Genomic DNA, 21,060 nt, shown 5'->3' with positions numbered 1-21,060 from the left:
CTGAATAGCTCCGGAGTAATTACAAGTCACAGATATGGCTTTTGGAGCACTGTCTTTATAAAGTCAGTCTTAGCAGCTTTTCATCTACTGTGAAACCTACCGCATAAGTCTACTCCCCCCCCCCCCCCCTCCATTCCGCCAGCACCCAGTAATCAGAACCACTGGCGACGTGTAACTATAAAGTGCCAATCTGTTTTCTTTTAACCTCATACAGTGAACAAATGAACACAGAAAAACCACAGATGGAATTTGTCAAAGAGCTTTCTTTTTTCTTTTCCAGTTTGTATAAAGGCTGCAGCTGCCAGGTCTATAAATGAAAATAAGTGTCTATTTTTAGTGAAAAGAAACTGTGCTGGAAAACCCAACCTGTGCTAGCAAGTAGATTGAATCAACCCTATAAAAGGAAAAATTCTCTTCTTAGATGCTGTTAAAGCAATCCTGTAGCCGGTAAAAAAAAGGCCATAATACTCACCAATGGAGAGGGAGATTCTGGACCCCATAGAGCAGGGGTGTCCAAACTTTTTAGAACAGGGACCATATTACCATTTTTGACATAGTGAGGGGGCAAAAGTAGTGAAATGAAATTAAGTGTTTGCTGATTGTCCCTAGCCAGGGGCGTAACAATAGACCCTGCAAGGGATGCCTCCGCAGGGGGGCCCAGAAGCCACAGGGGGCCCGTGGGGGGGAAAGTTTGAGAGACTGACAGCTAAGGGCAGGAGAGAAAAAAACATATTCTGCTCTCACCATTGTTATATTGACTGCATGTGTCCACCACACAGATAAGGACTCATACACACTCTGAAATTTCTACACTGTCCCTGCTCCCTAGGGTTCGTAAAAAACATCTGTCTCTCACTGCTGCAAAGACCTGATGACTGCATGTACAACCTAACAAAGAACCGAGTCACATTTTAAAAAAAAACTTCTATTCTTTCCCTTATTCACTCTGAAAGGAATCCTAGATCTTATCACACAGGCCTCATGGCCTCTAATTACTTTTACAACACAGCAGAGTGGAAATTGAGGTCTTAGGGCTCTTTTCCACTATGAAATGCAATCGCGATTCCGATGGCGATCGCGTTTCAATTTCCACCATGCAATTGCGATTGAGCTACTATACTCATTATAGTCCAGCTCAATCGCATACAAAACGCGGCTGGACAACGATTGCGCTTTTGACCAAAATCGCATCACAATCGGATCACACTAATGGAAATTGCTGCTGCAGTTTCCATTAGTTTAATGTACCTTGCGATTTGTGATCAGAAGCAAATCGCAAATCGCAGGCTAGTGGAAAAAGGCTATTTGTTGTTGCTTCATTGAGAGCTCGTTGTCTCACTGAGTCCAAGATCCCGTAATAAGAGTATCAGTGATATTCTGAATGTTTTGCCAAAGTTACAGTGAATACTATATGTTATGTTCAGCATGTCATTGTTGTTCCTCCGTATAGCATGTGCTCTCATGTAGTAAAATAATACGGCTGTGTGTGTGTATGTATGTACTGGGAGCAGAGCTGCAACCAGGGACTTGCCAGCTGCAAGGGGCTGGGGGAAGCCCCGGGTAAGTAGATCTGGGCGTAGCTTAGGTTGCCTGACATTTCCTTTAAGTTTAAGTGTTTTTATCTGCATGGGGAAAACACATTGGTCCTCAGTTTTTCTGTGCAGAAAGCGAGGGGGGTGGGGGGCCCCATCCAAACCTTCCCAGGGGCATCCAAAGTTTTGTGGGGGGGGCATCCAAAGTTTCGCTGGGGGGCCCAGTGATGTCTAGTTATGCAACCTGCTAGGTACACTATACCAGTAGTCTCCTATTAATGAATGAGATAGGGACTGTAGGTTAGTTCTTAAAGGGAACCCGAGGTGAGAAGGATATGGAGGCTGCCATATTTATTTCCTTCTCAACAATGCCAGTTGCCTGGCAGCCCTGTAGGTCGTCCGGCATAAGTAGCGTTTGAGTCAAACCATGGAACAATCATATGGCTAATCCAGTAAAACTGCTGAGTCAGAGTACCTGATCTGCTGCATGCTTGTTCAGGGTCTATGGCTAAATGCATTAGAGACACAGGATCAGGAGGACAGCCGCAGCAACTTGTATTGTTTAACAGGAAATACATATGGCAGCCCCTATATCACTCTCTCACCTCGGGTATCCTTTAAGCTGAATTTGTAAGTCGGAACACTGTGTTCCCCTGTGCCTCCAGTGTCTTCCTCTATGCCTCCTGTCCTGTCTCCTTGTGCCTCCAGTGTTTTCCTCTATGCCACCTGTCTCCCTGTGACTCTAGAGTTCTCCTTTATGCCTCCTGTTTTCCTGTGCCTCCAGTGTCTTCCTCTATGCCTCCTTTCCTGTCTCCTTGTGCCTCCAGTGTCTTCCTCTATGCCTCCTGTCCTGTCTCCTTGTGCCTCCAGTGTCTTCCTCTATGCCTCCTGTCTAGAGATGTAGCGAACTGTTCGCCGGCAAACGGTTCCAGGCGAACTTTGGGCAGGCGAACGTTTGCGGAAGTTTGATTCACCCCATAATGCTCTATTGAGCAAAACTTTGACCCTCTACATCAGTGTTCCCCAACCCTGTCCTCAAGGCCCACCAACAGTGCATGTTTTGCAGAAAACCACAACCATTCACAGGTGGGACAATTAGTGTCTCAGCAGAGCTGATTAAGTACCGCTGTGGATTTCTACAAAACATGTACTGTTGGTGGGCCTTAAGGACAGGGTTGGGGAACACTGCTCTACATCACAGTCAGCAGTCACATTATTGCCAAACACACTGCTCTCACTGCTGGAGGCCCGCTCCCCCTCCCTCCCTCCCTCCCTCCAAGCAAGGTCCTTATGCCATTTCACTCACTTGTCTGCCTACACTAATTAGTTAAGGGACAGCTGCTTCCCTCCTCCCTTCTACCCTTCTACCTATTCCCTCCTCCCTCCTACCGGAGGGAGGAGGGTCTCATCTGCCAGGGAATTATACTATTTCAAAAAACAGTTTACATACCATAGCTGGGAATCGAACCCAGGTCTAACTGTGTGGTGGGCAAGCACCCTAACCGCTGTACCACAACAGTACTAACTGAAGCTGGCCTAGCATTTACTATTTATGCTCAATGCAATAGAAACATTAGGTTGCTTAAAGGGAACCTTAACTGAGAGTGATATGGATGTTTCCTGTAAACAATACCAGTTGCCTGGCAGTCCAGCTGAGCTCTGTGACTGCAATAGTGGCTGAATCACACCCTGAAACAAGCATGCAGCTAATCCAGTCTGACTTCAGTCAGAGCACCTGATCTGCATGCTTGTTCAGGGGCTGTGGCTAAAAGTATTAGAGACACAGGATCAGCAGGCGATTCAGGCAACTGGTATTATTTTAAAAGGAAAAATGCATATCCTTCACCGTTTAGGTTCCCTTTAAGGATTTGTAGCATAAAAGCCAACTCACATTGGCTGGGATTTGAACCCGGGTCTCACTGTGTGGTGGGCAAGCACCCTAACCGCTGTACCACAACAATACTAAATGAAGCTGGCCTAGCATTTACCATTTATGCTCAATCCAAGAGAAAAAGTAGACAAGACAACATTTATATCACGCTTTTCTCCTGGCGGACTCAAAGCACCAGAGCTGCAGCCACTAGGGCATGCTCTATAAGCAGTAGCAGTGTTAGGAAGACTTGCCTAAGGTCTCCTACTGAATAGGTGCTGGCTTACTGTCCACTTTTTCTCTTGTATTGAGCATAAATGGTAAATGCTAGGCCAGCTTTAGTTACTACTGCTGTGGTACAGCGGTTAGGGTGCTTGCCCACCACACACTGAGACCCGGGTTCAAATCCCAGCCAAAGTGAGTTGTCTTTTATGCTACAAATCCTTAAAGGGAACCCAAGCGGAGAAGGATATGGATTTTTCCTTTTAAAATAATACCAGTTGCCTGAATCGCCTGCTGATCCTGTGTCTCTAATACGTTTAGCCACAGCCCCTGAACAAGCATGCAGATCAGGTGTTCTGACTGAAGTCAGACTGGATTAGCTGCATGCTTGTTTCAGGGTGTGATTCAGCCACTATTGCAGTCACAGAGATCAGCTGGACTGCCAGGCAACTGGTATTGTTTACAGGAAACATCCATATCACTCTCAGTTAAGGTTCCCTTTAAGCAACCTAATGTTTCTATTGCATTGAGCATAAATAGTAAATGCTAGGCCAGCTTCAGTTAGTACTGTTGTGGTACAGCAGTTAGGGTGCTTGCCCACCACACAGTTAGACCTGGGTTCGATTCCCAGCTATGGTATGTAAACTGGTTTTTGAAATAGTATAATTCCCTGGCAGATGAGACCCGCCGGTAGGAGGGAGGAGGGTGGAGGGACTCCAGGTATTATACAAGTATAACACACACACACACACACACCAACCCGAACCCTTCCTTCACTCATTGTTTGTGCCTCCACTCTTCCTCCTCCTCTAGGACCCCTGCAGCCATGTTACGTAGTTCTATGGCAGTTATGGGACTACTACAAATCATTTCTAAAAACAGCCATTCCTGCATGCAGCACCACAGCAATGATTTGCGGCCACATTTTGCCCCGTGGGCAGACTTTGGATATACCGGCCATAGGTCCTTCCCAGTCCTTGCTATTTCCCCTCGTTCCACCGCGTTCCCCCAGTCAAATTTCATACCTTCAGAAGTCCTTGGAACGCTTTGGATGCACATGCATCCTTTAGTATTTCTAAAGACAGGCAAATCCATACTGTGAATGCGCGAGCCCATTCTTGCACGTGTGCAGTATAAATCCACTCGCCTTTGGAAGTACTTAGGGATACAAGTACTTTTGAAGTAGATCCAAGGAGGGCTGAAGACATATTTGACCTGGAGGTCGAATAATTTGATTGGGGACAACGGCAGATCGAGGTCACTGAGATTGGACTAGGAAGTGTAATGTTGTGGTGATTGGTGCATACACTTCAGAGTTTTCTGATTATTAGTGATCCGCAGTATCACTAGTAATACAGATATATTTGATTATATGGTGATCTGCGTCATCACTAATAATACAAATATTTATGCGTACTCTGGAAAACACAAGGAACAGATAACTTGTGGAAAACCCACCACACTGACGTTAACTCAGAGGGAAGGTGACCTCTGGAAGGAAGGGCAGTGTGTGCGATTCTGCGACTAGGATAAGAACGCAGAATTGCGTTCTCAACAGTAATGATATGCTGAGGAGTTACTGAGTTCCCCGCAAGAAGAACTCAGCAAAGTAAACCCTTTAGTGGAAAACCCACTAAAGGGGGCGAAGTCAAACGGAAAACGGTTCGGTATCAGAACTGGCAGAGAAGTACCGAATCGTCAGACAGAAATCAAGATCAGAGGTCAAGCCAAGGTCAGCAACGGGAAATCAGATGAGCAGAGGTACAGAATCGAGAAACACAAGGGAAGTCAGAAGCCAAGCCAATAGTCGGTAACGGTACGGGCTGGCGAAGTACAAAATCAGGAGACAAGAGAATAAAGAGGTAACAGGCAAAAGGTCATACACAATATACAATGCAATTAGTACTTTAGGCTATCAACAGAATCTGGCTAAGTGTGGATCCCCAGCTCCAGCTGGTTCTAGCACACTTTGGGATCTGACTAGGGTCTGAGTGCTAACACACAAGTATTCGCTGACTGCAGACAACTTGCAACTGACAGAATGCCTGCTTTTATACTGTGCTGGACTCAAACAGCCCGCCCAGCCATTCAACCAATCACAACGTGGCTCAAGGACCTTGCAGCACAGCTCAAGGACCTTGCTGAGGTCAGCTGACCAGCTGGTCAGCTGACTCTCCTTCTAAGAGTATAAAAGGCTCTACTGCACACGCGCGCGGCCCCTACGGGGTCCAGACTGTCATGAGAGGTGTCTCGGCGAGCAGCATGCCATGAGGCCTGTGAAGGTGTTCCAGGAGTGCAGCCTCGACGTGGAGTACGCCGAGAGGTCTGCGACTGAACGTTGGATCGTGCTACCGCTGCGGACGTGGACGTTTCTCCGCGTTCCGCATGCGACCATGCGGGCGGTTGCGCTGCTGATGCGGACGCGAACAAACGTCCGCGTTCAGCCTGCTGCTGCCTCATTACAGTACCCCCCCTTTCAGGCATGACCTCCGGGCGTGCCTCACCCGGTTTCCCAGGATACAACTCATGAAATCTCCTCCTTTTCTCCTCAGCATGAAGATCTCGAAGGGGAACCCATGATCTCTCCTCTGGCCCGTACCCCTTCCAGTGCACCAGATACTGGAGCTTGTTGCGTGAAAAACGGGAATCTAAAATGTCCTGGACTTCATATTCCAATTCCCCATCCACTACCACAGGAGCAGGGGGAGTAGAATCTACCCTTACCGCAGGCTTCAATAAAGAAACATGATAAGTCCTGCCACATCTCATATTAGTTGGTAATTTTACCCTGTAGGTGACTTCATTGATCCTGCTCTCTATAGGAAAAGGCCCGATAAAGCGAGGACCTAATTTTGCTGATGGTTGCCTGAGAGGAATGTGTCTAGTAGAGACCCAAACATAATCTCCTGGAATAAAGTTCCACTCAGTGGAACGTTTTCTATCAGCAAATTTCTTTTGAACAGAAAAAGCTTTGTCCAAATTATCTCTGACCTTCCCCCAGATCTCTCTGAAAGTCCCCTGCCATTCCTGGAGAGCTGGAAGAGGTGACTCCTTGACTGGAAGTGACGTAAACTTGGGACACTTCCCATTGACAATCTGAAAGGGAGAATAACCAGAGGATGCGTTTTTCAGGTTATTGTGGGCAAATTCAGCAAATGGAAGGAATCTTGTCCAGAGATGTTGTGCATCTGCTATGTAACATCTAAGAAATTGCTCCATGGACTGATTGATCCTCTCCGTCTGCCCATTAGTCTGGGGATGGTAACCTGAAGAAAATGATAAAGAAATCCCCAGATCCTTACAAAAGGCCCTCCAGAATTTTGACACAAATTGTACCCCCCTATCAGATACAATATCCACCGGAATTCCATGTAACTTAAAGATGTTATTAATAAACAAATCTGCCAATTTTTGGGCAGATGGAAACCCAGACAGAGCAACGAAATGTGCCATTTTACTAAATCTGTCCGTAACAACCCAGATGACAGTGTTACCTTCAGATTCAGGCAGCTCACCCACAAAATCCATGGAAATGTGGGACCATGGAACCTGTGGAGAAGGCAGGGGCTGAAGAGAGCCTGCTGGAGCTTTCCTGGAGGACTTACTCCTGGCACAGACAGAGCAGGACTTAACAAATTCCTCACAATCAGACATGTAAGAAGGCCACCAGACTGCCCTATTCAAGAGTTCCTGGGTTCTGGCAATACCTGGATGTCCCACATTCTTATGTTCATGAAACATCTGGAGCACCCGTTCCCGAAAACGAATAGGGACGTACAGAAGTCCCTCAGGTTTTCCATTGGGAACATTGGACTGGCATGCAATAAGCAATTTTGACAAGTCTTCGGAGATCTCCGTGGCTGCCAGAAAATACCTTTCAGGTAGAATATTGACAGGGGTGGCTGGTAGGGCAGATTCAGATTCAAAACACCTGGATAAGGCGTCAGCCTTAACATTCTTATCCCCAGGCTTATAGGTTATGATAAAATCAAACCGGGGGAAAAAAAGTGCCCATCTCGCCTGCCTGGGTGTTAATCTTTTGGCCTTCTCAATGTATTCGAGGTTCTTATGGTCAGTATAAACAGTAAAGGGAAATTCTGCCCCCTCCAACCAATGACGCCACTCCTCTAGAGCTAACTTAACAGCCAACAATTCCCGGTTCCCCACATCATAATTCCTCTCTGCCGGTGCAAACTTTCTTGAAAAAAATGCACAAGGATGAACCTTATTATCGGGTCCAAAAGCTTGCGAGAGGACTGCCTCAACCCCAACCTCCGATGCATCTACCTCTACTATGAAGGGGCGGGTGACGTCAACATGACGCAATATGGGAGCGGAACAAAAAGATCTTTTTAATGATTGAAAGGCCTCAATGGCTTCTGGTGACCAGTTAGTCGCATCAGCGCCTTTCTTGGTTAACTGAGTCATGGGGGCGACAACTGAAGAGTACCCCTTAATAAACCGCCTATAATAGTTAGCAAAGCCTAAAAATCTCTGCAGGGCTTTGAGGCCTGAAGGTTGCGGCCAATCCAAAACTGCTGAGACTTTGCTTGGATCCATTGCCAGTCCAGAGGTGGAAATGATATACCCTAAAAATGCCACCTCTTTCACCTCGAAGAGGCATTTCTCCAGTTTAGCATATAACTGGTTCTCCCTGAGCTTCTGTAACACAAATTTTACATGCTGCCTGTGTTCCTGTAAATTTTTTGAAAAAATTAGAATATCATCCAGATAGACTACTGTGAACCTGCCAGACACATCTCTGAAAATATCATTTACAAACTCCTGAAAGACAGCTGGGGCATTGCACAATCCAAAGGGCATAACTAAATACTCATAGTGACCGTCAGGAGTGTTAAATGCGGTCTTCCACTCGTCACCCTCTCTAATCCGAATAAGATTGTATGACCCCCTCAAGTCTAATTTTGAAAAAACACAGGCCTCAGTAATCTGAGTAAACAGGTCATCAATGAGTGGAAGAGGGTATCGATTTTTTATGGTGATTTTGTTTAGCTGCCTGTAGTCTATGCAGGGGCGAAGACCGCCATCCTTCTTTTTAACAAAAAAGAAACCTGCACCCGCAGGAGACTTGGAGGCGCGGATAAATCCCTTCTCCAAGTTCTCCTTGATGTAATCTTTCATTGCAACCTTTTCAGGGCTGGAGAGGTTGTACAAAAGACCCCTAGGAGGCAGTGTACCCGGTCTCAATTCAATGGGGCAGTCATAGGGTCTATGTGGAGGCAACCTGTCAGCAGATCGAGGACAAAATACATCGGAAAAATCAGTGTACTGAGATGGGACCCCCTGGACCTGGACCTCTGAAGCACACACAGAAATAGATTTCAGACAATTCTCCTGACAATAGGGGGACCAGGCAGATAATTGGCCCTCTTTCCAGTCTATTTGAGGGGAATGCTTCTTCAACCATGGTAGCCCCAGTATGACGGATGAGGTGGCCATCTTTAGAACATAGAACTGGATGACCTCAGTGTGCAATACTCCAACCTGAAGTGTGAGCGGCGGAGTTTGACAAAGAGGTGTCTTGTTCTGTAAAGGAGAGTCATCGATTGCTGTAACATAGATGTGTCTTTGTATGGGAAGAATGGGAATGTTAAAGTTTAAAGCAAGGTCTCTGTCAATGAAGTTGGCAGCTGACCCAGAGTCAACAAATGCAGAGGTTAGGAAGTCACTGTTCTCCCAATGAAGAGAACAGGGCAGCAAGATTTTATTCTGACATGGAGGTAGAACTGGCTCGCTTAGGGTGGTACCTCCAACCATCCCTAAGCGGACAAGTTTTCCGCCTTCTTACTGCAGTTCTGCACTCGATGACCCCTTTCCCCACAATATAGACACAGACCCTCCTTCCTTCTCCTAGCTTTCTCAGCGACTGAGAGTCGTCCGTGCCCCAACTGCATTGGCTCCTCCTCTGGAACCTCAGGGGAACCAACAGTAGAGGGCGCTCTAACTAGCACAGACGACCTGCCCTTTTTATGATAACGAATGCGTCTATCGATTTTAACCGATAAGGCAATAGCTGCATCTACGTCTTTGGGCTCAGGGTGGCTTATCATGACATCAATAATAGACTCAGAGAGACCGGTCATGTATGTGTCTAGAAGAGTGAACTGATCCCACCTCGCTGAGACCGCCCACCTTCTAAACTCGGCAGCGTACTCTTCAACCATACGATTGCCTTGCTTTAGGCTTCGGAGTTTACGCTCGGCAGTGCCGGCTAAATCAGGATCCTCATATATGATGGCCATGTTCTTGAAAAACTCGGACACTGAAGATAAGGCAGTGTGACCCTCAGGTAAGCTGAAAGCCCATGTCTGAGAATCCCCCTGTAACAAAGTTCTAATAAAAGTTACTCTCTGTACCTCAGAACCAGATGACATGGGCCTCATCTGAAAATAGGCTAAACAACGATTTTTGAAATTACTGAAGTCGGACCGAGAACCAGAAAATCTTTCAGGAAGAGCCATCTTAGGCTCGCTACTGGCTGGGGAGGGTAGAATATTAAGTGGTGCCGGTAGTTTCTGAAAGGCCTCAGTCAGCTGGTTGATCTGGACCTGCTGAGCAGCAACGGTGTTTCTAAGCTCATCGACTGCTGCAGTTAAAGTCTGCAACTGCTCGGCAACTCCCTCCATGTTACTTTTACTGGTCTGCAGTACTGTAATGTTGTGGTGATTGGTGCATACACTTCAGAGTTTTCTGATTATTAGTGATCCGCAGTATCACTAGTAATACAGATATATTTGATTATATGGTGATCTGCGGCATCACTAATAATACAAATATTTATGCGTACTCTGGAAAACACAAGGAACAGATAACTTGTGGAAAACCCACCACACTGACGTTAACTCAGAGGGAAGGTGACCTCTGGAAGGAAGGGCAGTGTGTGCGATTCTGCGACTAGGATAAGAACGCAGAATTGCGTTCCTCAACAGTAATGATATGCTGAGGAGTTACTGAGTTCCCCGCAAGAAGAACTCAGCAAAGTAAACCCTTTAGTGGAAAACCCACTAAAGGGGGCGAAGTCAAACGGAAAACGGTTCGGTATCAGAACTGGCAGAGAAGTACCGAATCGTCAGACAGAAATCAAGATCAGAGGTCAAGCCAAGGTCAGCAACGGGAAATCAGATGAGCAGAGGTACAGAATCGAGAAACACAAGGGAAGTCAGAAGCCAAGCCAATAGTCGGTAACGGTACGGGCTGGCGAAGTACAAAATCAGGAGACAAGAGAATAAAGAGGTAACAGGCAAAAGGTCATACACAATATACAATGCAATTAGTACTTTAGGCTATCAACAGAATCTGGCTAAGTGTGGATCCCCAGCTCCAGCTGGTTCTAGCACACTTTGGGATCTGACTAGGGTCTGAGTGCTAACACACAAGTATTCGCTGACTGCAGACAACTTGCAACTGACAGAATGCCTGCTTTTATACTGTGCTGGACTCAAACAGCCCGCCCAGCCATTCAACCAATCACAACGTGGCTCAAGGACCTTGCAGCACAGCTCAAGGACCTTGCTGAGGTCAGCTGACCAGCTGGTCAGCTGACTCTCCTTCTAAGAGTATAAAAGGCTCTACTGCACACGCGCGCGGCCCCTACGGGGTCCAGACTGTCATGAGAGGTGTCTCGGCGAGCAGCATGCCATGAGGCCTGTGAAGGTGTTCCAGGAGTGCAGCCTCGACGTGGAGTACGCCGAGAGGTCTGCGACTGAACGTTGGATCGTGCTACCGCTGCGGACGTGGACGTTTCTCCGCGTTCCGCATGCGACCATGCGGGCGGTTGCGCTGCTGATGCGGACGCGAACAAACGTCCGCGTTCAGCCTGCTGCTGCCTCATTACAGGAAGGCTCTATAAGATCCAGAGCCGTCCCTCTACAATAGCAGTAAAAAGTATGTGAACCCTTTGGAATTATTTCTGCACAAATTGGTCATAATATGTGGTCTGATCTTCATCTAAGTCACAACAATAGACAATCACAGTCCGCTTATACCACAAAAATAATTAAATGTTTCCATGCTTTTATTGAACAAACCATGTAAACATTCACAGTGCAGGTGGAAAAAGTATGTGAACCCTTAGACTAATGACATCTCCAAGAGCTAATTGGAGTGAGGTGTCAGCCAGCTGGAGTCCAATCAATGAGAGGAGATTGGAGGTTTTGGTTACAGCTGCCCTGTGCTATAAAACACACACACACCAGTTCCGGGTTTGCTTTTCCCAAGAAGCATTGCCTGATGTGAATGATGCCTCGCACAAAACAGCTCTCAGAAGACCTACTAAAATTTGCAAAAGAACACCTGGATGTTCCACAGCAGTACTGGCAACATATTCTGTGGACAGATGAAACCAAAGTTGAGTTGTCTGGAAGAAACACACAAGACTATGGGCCATATGCAATTCACTTTTTAACCGGAGTTTTCTCCTAGGAGATCATTTTTCATCTCCTATTTAAAAAAAACTTTCCAGCACTTTTCAACTGAAAAAGTACCAAAAAGTCAATTAAAAAGGACTATCACATTTTTGGGGAGTATGGGCTTGCTTTCTGGTGGCTTAAAAGGCCTTTTATTGACAAGTTTAAAAATATCACTTAGGAGAAAACTCAGGAGAAAAAGTGAATTGCATATGGGCCTATGTGTGGAGAAAAAGAGGCATAGCATACCAACATCAAAACCTCATTCCAACTGTGAAATATGGTGGTGGGGGCATCATGGTTTGGGGCTACTTTGCTACGTCAGGGCCTGGATGGATTGCTATCATTGAAGAAAAAATTAATTCCTAAGTTTATCAAGAGATTTTGGAGGAGAACTTAAGGCCATCTGTCCACCAGCTGAAGGTCAGCATCAGATGGGTGTTGCAACAGGACAACGGCCCAAAGCATAGAAGTAAATCAACAACAGAATGGCTTAAACAGAAGAACAGAACTGGACTTTCCAGTGGAAAACAAACAGGAAGTTAATTGTGGGCTTGTCTGCTAGCTATTCACATGATCATCATCAAGTAGGGTGGAGGATGGTGTCATCACATTCTCTTTAGACGCATTTAACCATGCCCATAGTAGATGCGAGGTTCACTGCAGTAACCTTAAAGGATACCACAACCGAAGAGTTGTGGTAAAAATGACTGCAGCACTGTGTAGGTAGTTATGAGCACATACCAGTCGTTCCTCCTGCCCACCTCCGTCTTGTGCCGTTCTCCATGTATCCCTCCCGGTGTGATGCGACTTTACTGAACTTTGCCCCGGACATACTGCGCCCTGTGTGCGCAGTATGTCCTTCCCCCTTCACTTCTGGCCGGCGCACAGCACGAGGCTCAGAAGCTGCTGTCCCCTCTGTGCTGCGTGTGCGCTCCATTACACCGAGCGTCACATGATTAGCATGCAGGATGCCCCCGATGCCTGCACAGGGTGCTACCAGCGACACATGGACCAGGTCCACACAGGCGCAGTGGCTATCAACTGACCAGCCGGTGGAAACCGAAACTTGCGGTGGGGCACCGGAGGATTGTTTAAAGATAACCTAAAGTCAGAAAAAAAAAATGAGATGAACTCACCTGCGGCTTCCCTCAGCCCCCTGCAGCCGATCGGTGCCCTCGCAGCTCCGCTCCGATGCCTCTGCACCCGCCGGCGACGACTTCCGGTTTCGCCGTCACCGACCGACAGGCATGAGAACGCGAGTGATTGTTCGCGTTCCCAGCCTGTATATCGCCCCCTATGCTGCTATTGCGGCCAGGAGGTCGCAATAGCAGCATAGGGGGTGATATACAGGCTGGGAACACGAACAATCACTCGCGTTCCCATGCCTGTCGGCCGGTGACGGCCAAACCGGAAGTGTTCGCCGGCGGGTGCAGAGGCATCGGAGCGGAGCTGCGAGGGCACCGATCGGCTGCAGGGGGCTGAGGGAAGCCCCAGGTGAGTTCATCTCATTTTTATTTTTTTTACTTTAGGTTCACTTTAAGGATGGTGCAAGCACAGTATGGCTGCAGGGGGCTGGTAAAAGCCCCAGGTATTTTTTTCACTTTGGTTTAGGTTCACTTTAAGCTTTATATTGACCACTTAAGCATTTTGGATGTAGCTGCTACATCCTTAATGCTTCCCCTGCTGCCGCTCATCCCGCGTGATCGGGCAAGTTCCCGCCACTGCCCCTTAGCTTGGAGATCAATGAATGGGAACATAGATCTAAGTCCCGTATGAAAGACCAACGCCATCTACGAGACGGCTCCGTCTTTCACAAAGCCCATGCTCTCACGTCCATGCATTACTAATCCAGAACTATGGCCTAGGATACCATTGTTATGCAGATGACACACAACTGTATCTGTCCTTCAAGCCTGGCACCCAAGACCCATCAGCATCCATAAATGCGTGTCTAGTGGATTTACAAAATTGGATAAACACCAGCTGGCTGAGGCTGAACTCTGACAAAACAGAGGTGTTGGTGGTAGGTGGTCCACACATGATGGATAAAGTTCAAAACGCTCACCACCTCAAACTAGCAATTGGGGGAGATACTGTACAGTATAAGGACTCTGTGCGAAACCTTGGGGTGATCCTGGATGGAAATCTAAAACTCAAACAGCAGATATAAGCTGTCGTCAAGTCTTCCTTCTTCCATCTAAGAAATATAGCGAAAATCAAACACCTTATCCCAGCTGAAGACCTATCTGCCCTGGTTCATGCATTTGTATCCTCCCGCCTAGACTACTGCAACGCCCTGTTCATCGGATCTACAGAAAAGGTTCTGCGCCCCTTACAGCTAGTACAGAATGCTGCAGCCAGACTCCTAGCCAATGCCCCCCGCAGCTCACACATCACCCCAGTACTGCAAACTCTTCACTGGTTGCCAGTAAAATGGAGAATCAATTTTAAGATCTGCCTGCTGACATTAAAGGCTCTACACCACATGGGACCCATATACATAGCGGATCTATTGGAACTTTATGCCCCTCCACGCACCCTCCGCTCTGCCAACAAGATGAAGCTGGTTATTCCCAGGATACACTTAACATTTGGTGCTCGGGCCTTTTCCTACGCAGCCCCTACTCTATGGAACTCACTTCCACAACCAGTATGAGAGGCTCCCTCTCTGGACAGCTTTAAAAAAAGGCTAAAAACTCACCTCTTTTCCCTAGCCTTTGAGACTGCATAATGCAGGGTCACAGCGCTTTGAGTCCCCAGGGAGAAAAGCGCTATATAAATATTATTGTTATTGTTATTGTTACTTCCGTTTTCAGTAATACTATGCATACAGAAGTGAGCTGCGAGGACATCTTGTGGCCAAACAGTAAAATTACAACTGGAAATAAAAATTTCCAGTACATGACATTTGTTTACTTTTAAAATTGACCCCTTAACTCCCACACTCCCCAATAGTTACACACAAAAAATAAAAATAAAATATACAATAAAAAAATAGTTACCTTAGAGACTGAATTTTTTTCAATATGCATGTCAAAAAGGTATATTACTGTTATTTTTTTAAATTGTGGGCTTATAATAAGCGATGGACGTAAAACTTGAAATGCACCTTTATTTCTAAATAAAGCATTGGTGCCATATTGTGATAGGGACATAATTTAAATGGTGTAATAACCGGGACAAATGGGCAAATACAATATGTGGGTTTTAATTACGGTAACATGTAATATTTTAAAACTATAATGTCCAAAAACTGAGAAATAATGAATTGTTTCCATTTTTTTCTTACTATTCCTGTTAAAATGTATTTATAATAAAATAATTCTTAGCAAAATGTACCACCAAAAGAAAGCCTAAATGGTGGCAGAAAAATCAAGATATACTGTACATTATTTCATTGTGATAAGTAGTGATAAAGTTATTGGCCAGTGAATGGGAGGTGAAAGTTGCTCGGATGCATAAGGTGAAACAACACTGAAGGCTGAAGTGGATAAGTAAAGTTACTCTTTTAAAGTAAACTTTGCTAAAATCCTGTGAAGGAAGCAAACTTGTGAATCCATTAGACATGCTGCTGTCTTATGATGCTACATGTTACAACTCACTACACAGATGTGGAAAACAAATCCTACAGTGATGTGCTTTGCCAACAGTAAAGATGCCAGCATCGCTGACAGATTATGTAAACCCGGGTGAAGACAGACTTTTACAATGGGCAAACGTCGACTAAATAATTTATATATTATTATTGTGACACATACAAAGTTTCTATATTAAGTAAAGTTCCATTTTAAGCTTTATATTAATTAAAGTTCCTCTTTGAAAGAAACCTTTGTTGAAATCCTGTGAAGGAAGCATACTTGTAAAACCATTAGATATGCTGCTGTCTTATGACACTTGTTCCATGTGTGGTTTCAACGCTTTCAGATTGTCTTTTTATATATACGCGTTGAGTGAGAGCTGAGCCCAAGTCATAGATTAAGCCACCCAGGGCAGTTTCTAGGCTAAATTGCACCCAGGGCGAGGGTGTAAAAATTGCGCCCCCCACCCCTGTGGACTCACAGGCCCTTACTATTTACGGACCGTCACCCAGCCACAGGTCACAAGTAGATCTGCCTACTTACTAGTGATCAGCCGCTCATCCAGGAGGAAGCAGGGAACAGGAAAACACATAGGCGAAGAGAGACAGAAAGCCAACTCCTCCATGGGTACTGCGCACTGACAGCCTGCAGTACCGCTACAGGACATCAGGTGTCATCACGCGGTGGTGATGTGATGATGACTTGACGTCTGACGCAGGCAGCCCAGGAGGAGTCAAGGAAGGTGATCGCACTGGTGTTCTTCTTTCTTCTTCTATTTGGCTGCAACCAGCTCCCTAGCGGTTATGTCCTTCTGCCTGCGCCCCCCTTCTTCTACTTGCCGGTCTGCGCCCTGGGCAGTTGCCCTGCCCGCACTGCTCAAGAAACGGCCCTGAACCACCCCTTTCTTGCCCTCTAAACAGCTCCTATTGGTCCTCCCTAATCATCTGGTACATATAACAGGATGAAGGGGGCGTTAAAAAGAACAAAGGTTGTAAAATATGAAACATTTAATTTAAACCTCTGTTTTAGTTCTGCTAGAATCAGCAGGTGCTGGTATCAAGAAATTGTATATTCTGCTACTTCCCCTTGAATATATGGTGCTTACCATGCTGTGTATTGTGGGTCCTGTATTCTGTCTCCTACTCATTCCTGTAATGTGCCACATCCAATTCCGGCCATGACCCAGTCAGCTTGGCGAATAAAATGATTCTGACATATGAGTGTTATCTGCTCAATGCATACGCTGTACAAATCATCATTGACCAACAGATGGTGCCAGTGTACCTGGAATGAAAACAAGCAGTCATTTCTACATTAAACCTGCATCCCTCAATTGTATCTGAGAATATACCGGTAACTAACAGAGCTTCAGCGGCAAAAACTCATATGCTAATTAGCATTTTTACAATATAAGCAAGAAAAAATATACAGTATAAACTCATATGCTAATTAGCATCTTTACAATAAGACCAAGAAAAAATATATGTAAATAAATACGGTACATTTAAAAAATCTACTGAATCTTGATATTGCTGACTTATGATTTGAAAGAATCCAACTTTAGTTTTTATCCCTAAAACTGAATAAATGCATCCGCAGTGTGAAATGGCCCATAAGCATGCAGCTAATGCAGTCACTCGGGGTCTATGGCTAGACTAAAAGTATTCGAGACAAAGGATCAGGGGGATAATCGGGCAACTTGCATTGATTAAAGGACCACTATTGCGAAAAAAGTAGGCAGTTAAAATCTGACAGAACCGACAGGTTTTGGGCCAGTCCATCCAGTTGGAATTTGCAACTGCGGTTCAGAAAATGCTGTTGAAAACAAAGAAAACCCTGAGAATCCCCCATGAGGAGATGGACTGGCCCAAAACCTGTCGGTTCTGTCAGATTTTAACTGCCTACTTATTTCGCAAAAGTAGTCCTTAAAAAGGAAATAAATATACTGGCCCTCAACGATACTGCGGTCCCCCGCTGTGGTTTAGTTTTTTCTTCAGTCGCCGTCCACTGCGCCTGTGTGGCCCTGGTGTCCTAGTTTGGGAGCGTCCTACGAGATTTTCTCGTACTACGCCTGCGCAGAAAGCTCCCGGCGCTGGGAGTGCGAATAAGGATGCCAAGTCAGCTATACTGAAACTGCTCCATGGGAAAGGGGGGGGGGGGGGCGTTATCGTTGAGGACCGGCCCTGGCACAGGGCGGCTGCAGGGGGCTGACAGAAGCCCCAGGTAAGTGAAACTTTTTTTTTTTTTTTTTTTTTTTTTACCCGAAGCGAAAATAAACTAATGAAAATAAACGATTGTACCTATTTTCATTCTCCTAAAAATGACTTTTTAAGATATTCCACAGTTTTATTTTATGTTTAAATCTACTTAATTAACTGTTTTATTGTTTTTGCTCAATGACACATTCATTGAAGTACGCCAGAGCTAAAATCTATATACTATTGACCCTTTTTATCTCTTTCCTGCTATCAGAAGCCATTTTCTGTTAGGAAAGTGTTTTATAGTTGGAATTTCTTATCAGTGAGGGTCACACTGTAGTCACTTCCTGTCAGGACTGAGTCAGCCACTTACATACCTGATATTTAACTTTTGCAGGCAGAGGAAGAAAAAAAGGAACACAGCCTAGTTATTTATGTGCTAGGCACTATACATACACATGTCTATCTCATCATGTCACACGTCACCTCGGGTATCCTTTGACTATCATCAGGTTCCCTTTAAGTCACTTATGCAGAATATCCAGTTTTGTTCTCACAGCTGTGCCCTGTATACACACACGTGCGCCATCCTGCCCACGCTCACAGGAGACCTCAGTCTGCCATGTGTGGAAAAGAAAGACTAATCCTATATTCTTGAGAAACAGAGGAGCAGCATTGAAGCCCAGTTGTTATTTGGCTATACAGCGGGTGATATCACAGCCCACTCCTGAACAACGAGTGACAGCACCGCCAGGATATTACAAACACTTCTCAACAGAACATGTTGTTCCCTCTCCAATCCCACACTTCTAATTGAATAGGGAAAGAACAGGTAATCAATAAGATAATTGGCTGGTTTGGCAGAGACACGGGTACTATCCTGTGGTTACTATGTAATTGCTTGTTCTCTATGCTCTACAATGGCGCTTTATAAAATAATACCTAATACAGCTTAGTGAAATTAATTGGATGTAACTCTCGGGGATTTCTTTTCTCGCGTTGTATGCGTACAAATAATGCAGAGACCGTGGGACACATTTCTTCTTTATCCTTTTTTTGTGCTTCCTTTTTTGACGTGATCAATAAATAATTGTTATTTTGCACAACAGGCCTTAACAGAACAGCTGTCATTGTCCACAGAGGCTGGAGTCTTATTTTTGTGTTCCTAATATACAGAAAATCTGCAGAGCTTAAAGGGGCACTGTAGGGGGGGTCGGAGGAAAATGAGTTGAACTTACCCGGGGCTTCTAATGGTCCCCCGCAGACGTCCTGTGCCTGCGCAGCCACTCACCGATGCTCCGGCCCCGCCTCCAGTTCACTTCAGGAATTTCAGACTTTAACCTCCTTGACGGTATGGACGAGTATACCCGTCCATTACCGCCGGAGGTCGCCGCTCAGGCCCTGCTGGGCCGATTTTTATGAAATAAAAAGCAGCACACGCAGCCGGCACTTTGCCAGCGGCGTGTGCTGCCTGATCGCCGCCGTTCTGCGGCGATGCGCCGCGAGCAGCGGCGAAAGAGGGTCCCCCTAGCCGCCCGAGCCCTGCGCAGCCGGAACATATAGTTCCGGCCAGCGCTAAGGGCTAGATCGGAGGCGGCTGACGTCAGGACGTCGGCTGACGTCCATGACGTCACTCCGCTCGTCGCTATGGCGACGATATAAGCAAAACAAGGAAGGCTGCTCATTGCAGCCTTCCTTGTTTATTCTGGTCGCCGGAGGCGATCGAAAGAACGCCTCCGGAGCGCCCTCTAGTGGCCTTTCATGCAGCCAACTTTCAGTTGGCTGCATGAAATAGTTTTTTTTTTATAAGAAAAAAACCCTCCCGCAGCCTCCCTGGCGATTTTAATAGAACGCCAGGGAGGTTAAAGTCTGAAAACCACTGTGCCTGCGTTGCCGTGTCCTCAATCCCGCTGATGTCACCAGGAGCATACTGCGCATACGCAGACCATACTGGGCATGCGCAGTACGCTCCTGGTGACATCATGGGAAGCGAGGACACGGCAAAGCTGCCGCAGTGGTTTTCAGACTTTAAAGTCTGAAATTCCAGAAGTGAACTGGAGGCGGGGCCGGAGCATCGGTGATTGGCTGCGCGGGCACAGGATGTCTGCGGGGGACCATTAGAAGCCCTGTGTAACTTCAACTCATTTTCCCCCGACCCCCCTACAGTATCCCTTTAAAGGACAGGCTTGAGGAAATTAAAAAAAAAAAAAAGATCTACTTACCCGGGTCTTCATCCAGCCCTGGCAGCCAATATGTCCCCCACCGCAGCTTCGGCGTCCCAAGATGCCGAATTCGCCAGGTCAGCATCTTCTACGCCCGCGCAGCCGTGCCGCTTGTGATTGCCTGCGCAGAACCCTCCCGGCCACTGGAGCACAACTGCGAGAAGCGCCTGGCGAGGTCGGCATCTCCAGCAGAGGGGATCCTGGGACATCGGAGCAGCAGCAAGGAACATATCGGCTGCCAGGGGCTGGATGAAGCTCCAGGTAAGTACATTTTTTTTATGTTTTCAGATGTGTCCTTTAAAAACAAAAGAAGGTCATAAACCTATGCGACCATTTTGCAATGGGTTCCAAATTGGATATGTGTACTGATCAGTGTTGCTTGCAAATTTTCGCCAAAGTCATTTTCATATCAAAAATCCCGTTTTCGAATTCGGCGAATTTTCGCGAAAATCTTCAGAAATATTGGCATTTTTGACCAGCATCGAAAATTGAAGAAACGCCGCTGTATGCGGACGCTTATGCCCTTATGCAGAAAAATGTCTGCAATAATCCGCAAGAAACGGCACTGTATGCGGACGCTTATGCGGAAAATGTCCGCAATAATCCACTAATACATGCGTATAGACGCAGTTTCCACACGTGTGCGGTACTACGACTACGCGGAAATACGTACGCGATGAACTACGAATTTAACGTGAAAATAAAGGGCATTAGGCGAAAATTAACGCGAAAATATTTGATCGAAAATTCACCTGTCAAAACGAAATTTGCCGAAAATTTGCCGAAAATAATGTTTGCATTTTCGCTCATCACTGGTACTGATGTGTGTTTCCTAACATTTTGGTCAGACTCTGCTCAAGTATAGTTGTGTGAGGTTAGGTTTACAGTGGGTATTGCATTCCCTGTAACCAGGGCTGTGCAGTTGGTACAAAAATCATCTGACTCCTCAGTTTATGAAATCACCAACTTTGACTCCAGGTACCAAAAATTGCTCCGACTCCCACTCGTT

At 46.1% G+C, this 21,060-nt stretch overlaps 1 long non-coding RNA gene across 1 annotated transcript in view; it reads right to left on the bottom strand.

The window, feature by feature from the left end:
• LOC137535563 (uncharacterized) overlaps window positions 1-21,060 on the bottom strand; it is a 373,442-nt gene that overhangs the window by 219,898 nt on the left and 132,484 nt on the right. The window contains exon 3 of the long non-coding RNA XR_011024412.1: window positions 16,737-16,915. This is a non-coding gene — a long non-coding RNA (uncharacterized lncRNA). The remainder of the gene's footprint in view (window positions 1-16,736; window positions 16,916-21,060) is intronic.

Source organism: Hyperolius riggenbachi, chromosome 10 (assembly GCF_040937935.1).
Source record: "Hyperolius riggenbachi isolate aHypRig1 chromosome 10, aHypRig1.pri, whole genome shotgun sequence".
Taxonomy (NCBI): domain Eukaryota; kingdom Metazoa; phylum Chordata; class Amphibia; order Anura; family Hyperoliidae; genus Hyperolius; species Hyperolius riggenbachi.
Note: the sequence above shows the minus strand (reverse complement) of the source record. Positions and strands in the feature narration are given on the sequence as shown.